This window comes from Gadus morhua, chromosome 2 (genome assembly GCF_902167405.1).
Source record: "Gadus morhua chromosome 2, gadMor3.0, whole genome shotgun sequence".
Lineage (NCBI taxonomy): Eukaryota > Metazoa > Chordata > Actinopteri > Gadiformes > Gadidae > Gadus > Gadus morhua.
In genome coordinates this window covers 13,824,943-13,835,319 of record NC_044049.1, presented here as the reverse complement: position 1 = coordinate 13,835,319, position 10,377 = coordinate 13,824,943, and the positions used below count along the sequence as shown (strand labels likewise).

Genomic DNA, 10,377 nt, shown 5'->3' with positions numbered 1-10,377 from the left:
AAAAGTCAGGGCCATCTCAGATCTGCCCTGTCCAACCAACGTCACAGAGCTACGCCAGTGCACTGGGTTGATCAACTACCTGGGTCGGTTTCTCCCAGATCTGTCTTCCATCGTCGCTAACGACCTATCACCAATCATTATATATTTGTATTAGTGCTGTCAGTTTAACGCCTTATTAACGGCGTTAACGGCGTTTACGCAGCGTTATCCCGCAGTAATCAGCCCGACAGCCCCTAAACATTAACGGCCCACCGGAAATTCTCCCGACTCCCGATTACCACTCCGCCACTCTCTGTGTGTGTGTGTGTGTGTGTGTGTGTGTGTGTGTGTGTGTGTGTGTGTGTGTGTGTGTGTGTGTGTGTGTGTGTGTGTGTGTGTGTGTGTGTGTGTGTGTGTGTGTGTGTGTGTGTAGGCGTTATTCTATAGCCTATGTGATGTAATGTGTATAGGCCTACTTACGGTAGGAATATTCATACTGGTTTAAATAATAAAGTTATATTTCCCATCTTTGTTGAGCAAGAGCTTTGTTCGAAAGTTCAGTGATTGAAACAAATAAAAGCCTGATCTCACTTAAAGGCAGCACGAAATCAAGTGATATTTAGAATAGAAAAAAATATGAGTTAACGATGGCATTAATTTGATTAATCGCGATTAAATCTTTTAATCGCTTGACAGCACAAATTTTTATAAAACTTGTGATGCAAAATATCAACAAGTACAACATGTACTAGCCTTATACTATGAGGAGCAGACCACTATTTTGGGGGCACTAAACTGTGTTTCAGGGACCCATACGTTTTTATAAAACTGCTGATGCTAGCATCTGTGGTAACCCGAGGGCAATAATGCACGCACACTTGTACTCAGTTTAGCGTCTTTACTGAAACCATGCTCACGGCATAACAGTATAAACACGAGACATCCAGGTGCAGAGCAATCACTAGAACAGCACGGCGGGGTACACAGGTTTAGGCACAAAGGTTCCGGGGTGCAGGATATAAATGAGTGCAACACTAATTCAGTCTATAACACTTCTCCCCCTTTAAGTAAACACTTATAATATGGTTAACCAAACAAACTGAAATTGCATGTATGTCCCCTTATAAAGTACAGAAATTATATTGCACTAAAACCAACTTAAATCACATTCCAACTTCACAATTTTAACAACAGGCAATCATCAACATTTGGTATTGCACAACAATTTTCTTTCTCACATCAGGCAACAACAACCTGTATGGCATAACACACTTTATTTTTTGTTAGTTTAACAGTTCAGTCTCTCTGGAGGCTTGTGTTGCCTCTCTGACCTTCTTAGTGCAACAGTAGAGTCCACAGACTGGGTAGTCTCGCAAAGCCAGACCAAACTACAGCAAGTAGAATGGGTAACAGACTGTGCTGCACTGGGAGGACTTGGGGCAGCGGCAGGGGCAGGTGAGGCAGTTTGCTCAGACAGTCCATCAGGGGGCAGCAACAGTCCATCAATGCACACAGGTGCAACACAGTCCATAGAGCTGATCATACTGTCCTTGTGCGAAACACTCTGAGACCCCTTCTCCTCTGCATCAGTGCGGACACGCACGTGATCTTGGTGCCTGCGAACCTGCCTGCCATCCAACAAGTCAACCACAAAAGAAACTGGACCAGACTGGCGGTGAATAACTCCTGGCAGCCACTTTGAGCCACTGGCAAAGTTTTTGACATGCACACATTCCCCCTGCTGTAAAAGCCGCTGTCTTGCATGTTGGTCCCGTCTCACTTTTTGGTTCTCCTGTGATCACGCAACTTTTGCTCCTGCATCCGGGCAAAGGAGGTCAAGATGAGATTTGGGCTTTCTCCCCAGCAACATCTCTGCTGGAGGCAAACCAGCAGAGATGGAGTAATCCGATACTGGAATAAGAAACGTGCCAGCTTAGTCTCCAGCGTGTGCCCTGTCATTTTCCGCAGTCCATCTTTCAGTGTCTCAACAGCATGTTCTGCTAAACCGTTGGAAGCAGGATGGTATGGTGCAGTCAGGATATGTCGGATCCCATTTTTCTCAACAAACTCTTTGAAAACTTCACTGGTGAAAGTGGGCCCGTTGTCACTGACAACCGTATCTGGTAGCCCGTGGGTGGCAAAGATGCCTCTGAGCGTGTCAGTGGTAACTGGGCCTCTGATATTTGACATGATGTGTGCTTCCATCCACTTTGAATGAGCGTCCATCTGCACCAGGAACATGTGACCCATAAACGGACCAGCGAAATCCAGGTGGAGCCTGGACCACGGATGTGCCGGCCACTCCCATGGGTGGAGAGCATAGGCGTCAATTACGGGGGGGACATGTCCCCCCCACTATTTAAAATACGAATTTTGTCCCCACCACTTTTAAAAATGTGCAAACCAATTGCGACTGAAAAAATCCCCACATACTCAACCGAAATCGTCGAGTCTAAAATCATGCGATAGGCGCGCATGAAGACATCATTTATTAGATAGGCCTACCTAATAAACCGTTTGAACACACAAGACCGGAACCCATAGCAACGCTGGTAAACAAACCCCGAGAAGCCCAACCCCTATGAGTGCTCCCCGCACTACGGCCATCCGGAGGCGCACAGAGCTTTTGGCTGTGATATTATACAATTATATACAATTATATATAGAGCTCCGAGAGTCGCAAACGGCAACAATCACTTTCTCCTCCATGCTGCAGTTCACCCCGGACTGCACTGCACTGAGTTTGACTGTTGAACGCAGATTGGCTGTTACGTTACACATGTGACTCAGTGGCCATGCTGTTGAACGCTGATTGGCTGTCATCACGCGAAATTCGCGTCAAAGTTCAAATATTTCAACTCGAGCGAATTTGCCGCGCCACAAATCCTCGTGAACGCACTCGCCTGTGCACGGCGAAAGAGTGGCGCGATAAATCAAAACTTGTCGCCGGTTTTCTCTCGCGAAAAATTCGCCCGTTCACTTTGTATGGGATCCTGTCGCCCCGTCGCGTTTGGTGTGAACACACAGTAAGCGATGTGATCTGATTCTGGTTGGTGCTCCAGCTAGTATGCATTATATATAGATTGCAGCTTGTAGCAGCTACACACGGTGCGATTGCTATGCCAATGTGGTTGTAGTTGTTTTGTCTGATTGAGATATGTGACGACTTGGAGCATGGTAGGCCTATCCTGACATAAATATGTTCTCCCATAACCTGTGTGATATCCTAAACTGTAGGGGATTTTATTTGCGGGCAATTTGCTTATGATGTTGTGACGAGTGAAGTCTACATTGGTCCTTCGCAAGTGTTTACTGGTGTTCAGGATTTGGTAGATGCAATTCTCCTCTGGGCGTTTTTTTTTTTTTCTTTTTTTAATGCAGCATAACATATGCTACCAGCAGCCCCTGCTCGTCTTCAAAAGGCTGATGCTCAGTACCCCGTTTCATTTCGTACCCCCTTTACAGTCTGGCATTGTTTGTCTGGTAAACATTGTTGATGTCAAGATAAGTGTTAAATTGCCAACACTGTTCTTTGTCCTGTGTGTATTAGTATTACATATCCCGATCCAATACCCTGGTGTTTCCAACGCCATTTTGCAAAACAAGCCAAAACACAAACTGTGGTTTTCAACTTTTATTGTTCGAATAGGATTTTCAACACCTGATAATACACTGTAGAGCATATTGTAATGCAGCGTTGAATGGATAAATAGCTTACATAAGGGTACCCAGCACTTTTCAAACCACACTCAAACTTATGGTTATTGTCCCCACCACTTCTAAAAACAAACTGACGCCCTTGTTGGAGAGGTGCAGGTGCGGGCATCTTCTGGATACTTTGACTCTGTGAACATGCTTTTACCTTTTCTTCCAAAGCACCGTCCATCCAAGGCCACCACACAAACGACCTGGCGAGGCTCTTCATCCTCGACACCCCGGGGTGAGCTTCATGCAGCACTTCCATTATCTGAGCCCGTCCCGCAGGTGGAATAATCACCCTGGAGCCCCAGAGGATACAGCCATCCAGCACACTTAGCTCCAGCTGACGCTTGACATAGGGCTTGAGCTCCTCCTGCTCAACTGTTACTGGCCAGCCCTGCAACAGCCATCTCTTTACTTGTGACAGCACCGGGTCTCTTTCAGTCCACTGTTTGATTTGCTTTGCTGTCACCGGAGAGTCGGACAGTCTGTCTAACAAAAACACAGTCTCTGGAAGTAGGTTAGTTTGGCTCGGTGACTCTGGGAGGGGAAAACGGCTGAACGTGTCTACATCCTGCTTTATACACAATGTGATACTGATACACTGACAAAGTTAATGCCCAGCGCTGCACTCTTGCTGACGCCATGGGTGAAATACCCTTAGTCTCACTAAACAGGCACAGCAAGGGCTTATGGTCGGTAAAAATGGCAAATTGGCGACCATAAAGGTACTGGTGGAACCGTTTCACAGCAAAAACTACAGCTAGTCCTTCTTTCTCTAGCTGAGAGTAACCCTTTTCTGCTGATGTGAGAGTGCGAGACACGTACCCAATAGGCTTTTCATCTCCGTCCTCCATACAGTGCGAAAGGACCGCCCCCACGCCGTACGGTGATGCCTCACAGGAAAAGACAACTTCTTTGTCTGGGTCAAAGTGCACAAGTGGTGTTGCTGAGTGCAACAGTTCCTTTACCTGCTGGAAAGCTGTCTCTTGAGCTTGTTGCCAATTCCAGGAACAGTCTTTGTGCAGCAGCTGATAAAGGGGGGCGAGCACAGTGGAGAGTTCCTGCAAGAACTTCCCATAATAGTTCACTAAGCCCAAGAATGACCTGAGCCTGGAAAAACACATTTAATGTGTTTTGAATGCAGCCCGGCCTCCTTCATTCTCTTTAGCACCTGGTCGAGGTTCTGCAGATGCTCCTCTTCTGTTTTACCTGTCATCAAAATGTCGTCTAGGTAGCAACATGGGGAATGTTTTGCGGGAGGTTGTCCATGGTGCGTTGAAAAATGGATGGGCTGAATGCGACGCCGAAAACCAGGGGGTTGACTTGAACAGTCCCTTGTGGTAGTTGATGGTCACATATTGTTTAGAGTCCTCATCCAGCAACAGCTGTTGGTACGTGTGACTCATGTCCAGTTTTGTAAACGTTTGTCCTCCTGCCAGTGTGGCTTACAAATCCTCAACTCGTGGCAGGGGAAAAGTGTCAAGTTGTGAGGCTTAGTTAATTGTCATTTTGTAATCACCACATACCCGCACCTCACCATCCTCTTTCAGCACAGGCACAATCGGGGCTGCCCAGTCAGAGAACTCTGACTGCAAAAATGTGGCTTTGCTTTGGGGTCCACGGTTAACTTCACTGTTGTGCCGCGGAGGGTGCCAAGCTCATCCTTAAAAGCGTCTGCATACTTTGATAGGATGTCTCCAACCACTCTCATGTGCATGATTTCCCCCCAATTTAGGCAGATTTTCTTTAGGAGGTCCCTTCCTATCAGACTAGGACACTCCCCGTCTACCACTAACAGCTTCACTTTAGCTGACTGGCCTTCATACGTCACGTCAACTTCTATAGCTCCAAGTAGAGGAATGCACTCACAGGTGTATTGTCTCAGTCTAATGTTAGTCTTTCTTAAAGCAGGTGCTTTTCCAGAGCACCACAACCTGGAGTATGTGGTTTGACTCATCACCGAAACTGAGGCACCCGTGTCCACCTCCATCTTCAGCTGTTTTCCGTTTATTTGCAGCGTTGCGCAGATCAGGTCTGCCCGGGGTTCACTCAGGTCAATATTAAACATGTTAAAAGAACACTGCTCCTCCGGCTCTTCACTTTGCACATGATGCGTTTTCATTTGGTGTTTTGACTCTTCCCACTCCTTTTTCCATGGCTTTTAGCACCTCTGCACCTCTTGGCTATGTGCCCCTATTTCTGGCAGAAGGGAATCTTTAAAACCACAGTCATTAGCAAGATGCGCTCCCCCACACTGGTAACACTCAACTGACTTCATCGGCTTGCCTCTCCCTTCTTTAAACAGACGGTGAACGGCGCCCTGTGGCACACTGGCGTTAGCTGCTTGAATGTCTTTAGAGTTGATAGCTGCCGTTTCCATTGCATGAGCAATCTCCAGCGCTTTCTTGAAAGTTAGCGTGATTTCACCTAGCAATCGGCGCTGAATGTGGTCATTGTTGATACCACAGACTAACCTGTCCCGTAGCATGTCCAAGCACCGGTCCAAACTCACAATATTCCGACAGTTGTCTCAGCTCCGCCACGAATGCAGCAACTGAAACTCCAGCTTTGTGTGAATGTGTGTGGAACTTGAAGCGCTGAACAATCACTGACGGCTTGGGGTTGTGATGCTCTTGCACCAGCTTCACCAACTCTTCGAATGATAGTTCGCCTGGCTTCCGTGGCATTGCTAAGTTGTGTATCAACTTATACGTCTTGGCACCGCACGCACTGAGGAGAATCGATCTTTTCCTTTCCACCCCCTCAATGTTATTCGCCAGGAAAAAGTGTTCCAGTCTCTCGACATATTCAATCCAGTCACCATCCAGCTCGACAAATTCACTGAGCGTGCCGACCGTGGTAGTAGACACGCTGCAAGCTAAAGTTACACAGAACTTCTTCTTTGACAAGGAGAATTCCAAGCAGTGGCGAAGCTAGACTGTCAAAGAGGCTGTTATAGACTGAATTAGTGTTGCACTCATTTATATCCTGCAACCCGGAACCTTTGTGCCTATACCTGTGTACCCTGCCGCGTTGTTCTAGTGATTGCTCTGCACCTGAATGTCTCGTGTATGCTTTTGCTGTTATGCCGTGAGCATGGTTTCAGTAAAGACGCTAAACTGAGTTACAAGTGTGCGTGCATTATTGCCCTCGGGTTACCACACTTTTGGCGACGAGGATTAAAACATCGATGACAGAGTTCCGTGTAGTTAGTGAGATGCTAGTTAACCTAAAGTTACATTTGCATTCAGCTCATTAAGCTATTGCTCATTGATTGCATGCGTAAATTGTTGAATCTCCCATGCCCATGGCATGAAAAATTTCACTTTATGAGGTTTTCTAACATTCATATGAGTTCCCCTAGCCTGCCTATGGTCCCCGAGTAGCTAGAAATGGCGTTGTAAAACGAGCACTAGGTATCCTGATCCGTCCAGCTCAGACCCTCCGATTTCGAATTTGGCCCCATATGTCATCATAAGGGCCCAAGTTACTGCCCCTTCTCTGCTTTGCCCCCCCAGAGAATTTTGCCCGCCAATGAGACAATGAGCTACAACGTTTGTAGACTTCTTTGTTATTTGGATAACCGTTCTGCTGTTGGTGTTATGGCGCATAACACGTCGGGTTCTCTGACCTCTTCGGTATTTCCACAACGAGACTTGTAATGGGGATTATCTCAGTCATGGTTGCGAAGGAATTGGGGGAAAGGAACTTTGGCTTTGACTCCCTGAAGTACATGAACCGCGACATGGAGGAGAAAGGGATTGTTCCCCGCGATTGTCTCCCGCCGGAGCTATGGAGTTAGAATCATGCCAAAACCCCACACACACACAAAACGTGTTTTACTCACGCACAACGATTCACACACACACAAAACATGTTTTGCTCACACACAACGATTCACACACACTCTCAGTGTGGTTTGCAAATACAAAAAAACGAAAATCTTATGGAGCTGGTTTTTCTTGTAAATGTATTTACATTCATTCTGGAAACAGAATGGCTCTCACAAATTGACATTAATACATATAATAATTATATACTTTAATTTGAATTTAAACCATGAAATATACAAAAAAAAAGAGAAAAACGCTTCAAAATAAGTGAATAGCAACCTGTACAATTGAACATACACATGGTACATTTTGCTAAACAATGATGTTTTATGCATTAGAAATTTCAGTAGATACTGTGTTATAAGAGGAAGTAAAAAATAAAATAAAATAAAGAACGCTTTGGCCCAAAATGGATGACATCAATCAAAATATTGAATAATACAACAAAAACTGCATTACAGTTCAGAATCTGTACACAATATGGTATAAAACAATATTTACCTGAACAAAACAATGTGTTGATGTCACAGCAGGTCTTGAGTATTTTTATATAATTTTTTTTATTATTTTGTCTTAACTTTGCACATTGTTAAAGCCATATCTCAAGAATTCTTTGATACATTTTCCTCAAATTTGGCACAATCTCAAACTATGATTATTATAATTTTTTGAAGGTCAAGTGCACTGAAACGTCACATTTTATTTTTAAAGTATTTAACTTAAGTAACTAAAAATAAAGAAATGGTAAAATACTTTTTTATTAGAGAACTAACTGATTAAGTGTGACTTTGCGTATTCTGACCGAGGGAGACATTGTTAATCTCTTAGCTATCATTATCATCAGAGCCATCTTCCCATGTGCTTTTATCCTCTGTTTCCATGGAAATATTGGCATAATTTGGCACCGACACAAATCAGTACAGGACAGTCTTGCAGACATACAGGAACATCTTCCTGTCTCACATTTGCTCTGCTTGCAGCTGCAGTGGACTACCTTTAACACACTCTCAGGGGCAGGATTTATAGTCATCCATGTAACTTTTAACTCCCCATCCTCAATGTGCCATCCATTGCCATTGGGTGAAGGGGCAGACATTATACCTTTGAGAGAATGTCTCATTTTTGCAGCCTGGTAGTTTGCCCTTTTGCAGTGTTGGTGCAGGGCATCACTTGTAGGGGGCATTGAAAGTTCCGGCAAAGCTGATGATGCCATGCAGAATGCTCTGTACCTTGCATCGTTGACATTTTCTGCAGATGATTGGCCATACAGGTGGCACACATATTTGCTCAGCACATCAAATGTTGACTGGTCAAATTCAAAACTGCTGCCCAGATGTGTAAATGCAGACAGGTATTCTTCCTTTTCGCAAGCAACAGAAAAGGTCTTTCTTTTCCCCTTGCCATGAAAAGCGCTTGTGGAGTCGCAACCTGAGAAGGTATTAATTCCAATAAGTGCCAAACACACTGTTTCCAAGGGCTGTTGACACCTTAACAAGGTAAATGATTCTTGTCCTGTTGCCAACACCTTTAGCCTCTAATAAATCCATGAGAGCTGATTTGTTAGTTTTGGCAAGTGAACCATCCATACTGGCTAGAGGATAGGAAACCGTTCCCAGTGAGTAGGATAGAATCTCCCTAAGGTCAATGTTTTTACTCTGGCCTATTATGAGCAGTCTGGAGAACAGCTTCTTGTCAGCCCGTAGAATCACATCCTTGCCCGCTGCAGATTTCTTCTTCGTCTTTGCCTGGTCACTAAAAGTTTTCAGTTTAAGTGCCTTGATGGGAGCGAATATGTCGACAGATTTTGACAAAAGTCGATGGTCCATAAACTCTTTCACAGCTTTTTCCCTTTTGTCTGGAGCTGCGAGCAAATCCTTCTTGATTTCTTCTACTGCTACTGTCCCAGACACACAATACCTTCGTGGTGTGTGTCAAAAGGGTTCATCATAGAATCTAGGGTGGAACTTATTCTAGTCACAGCCTTTTCATCAGGATGAATCCGTGTGCTGTCAAGGTCTTTCCGTTTCCGTTGTTCAGGAGATTTACCTGCCATTCACTCACATTGTCTTGTTATAGCAGCCCTTTCATTTTGTGATAATATCCAGCGATAAACTGCAGCTCGATTCTGTGTAATCCCTGTCCACCTTTTGTCTTGGAATCTCGGTTGCATGTTTGCTCAATAGCCTGGTCACAGGCAATCGAGGCAAATCCATGGACACTTTGACGTTGGAGAGTCCACTGGCCTTTAACGCTGAGGTCGTTGTGGCAAGAAGGATGTGTTACAGGCAAATTTCCAGCCAGTATGCAGGTAGATACCTAGCATAGTTCACACGATCATAGGCAAAAAACATCGGTATCATCAATCGAACTGTTGACAGGTGGAGTTGACAGTCAGATTCTCTTGTTGCTCTCACAAACCATATCGATGTATGAACTCCAGAATGCAAATGTTTGGTTGACTGCACTTCTCCTTTCCACATATTCTGCATACTTACAACAGATTTTTTCAAATTTGTCACTAGCACCCAAAACTTTGATTGTTCCCTCTGGGAATGCACATTTTATCTCCTCAATAACATCCAAACACTCATATCTCTCCACTGGTGGCAAAGAGTCCAGGAAGTGTTTATTCTGGCGCGTTGCAGATACTCGTACATAAGCTTGTGCGCCCTTATGCTGCGGTTATACTGATGACCACTGTTCACCCCATTGATGGATCCTGGGGCAACCACTTCAGACTCAATGAGTATGTCTTGCAGTCCTGCATCTCCAAACCTTTTTCCTAGAATACCGAGGTAGGACATGCATGTGTGAAACTCGCCTAGTCTTATCACTAGACGCTTTGTCAAGTCTTCGTCTTTCC

General features: G+C 44.9%; 1 pseudogene; it reads right to left on the bottom strand.

Moving 5' to 3' along the window:
• Nucleotides 1-1,267: 1,267 nt before the first annotated feature.
• On the bottom strand, nt 1,268-6,368 carry LOC115533150 (uncharacterized protein K02A2.6-like; annotated as a pseudogene).
• Nucleotides 6,369-10,377: the final 4,009 nt, after the last annotated feature.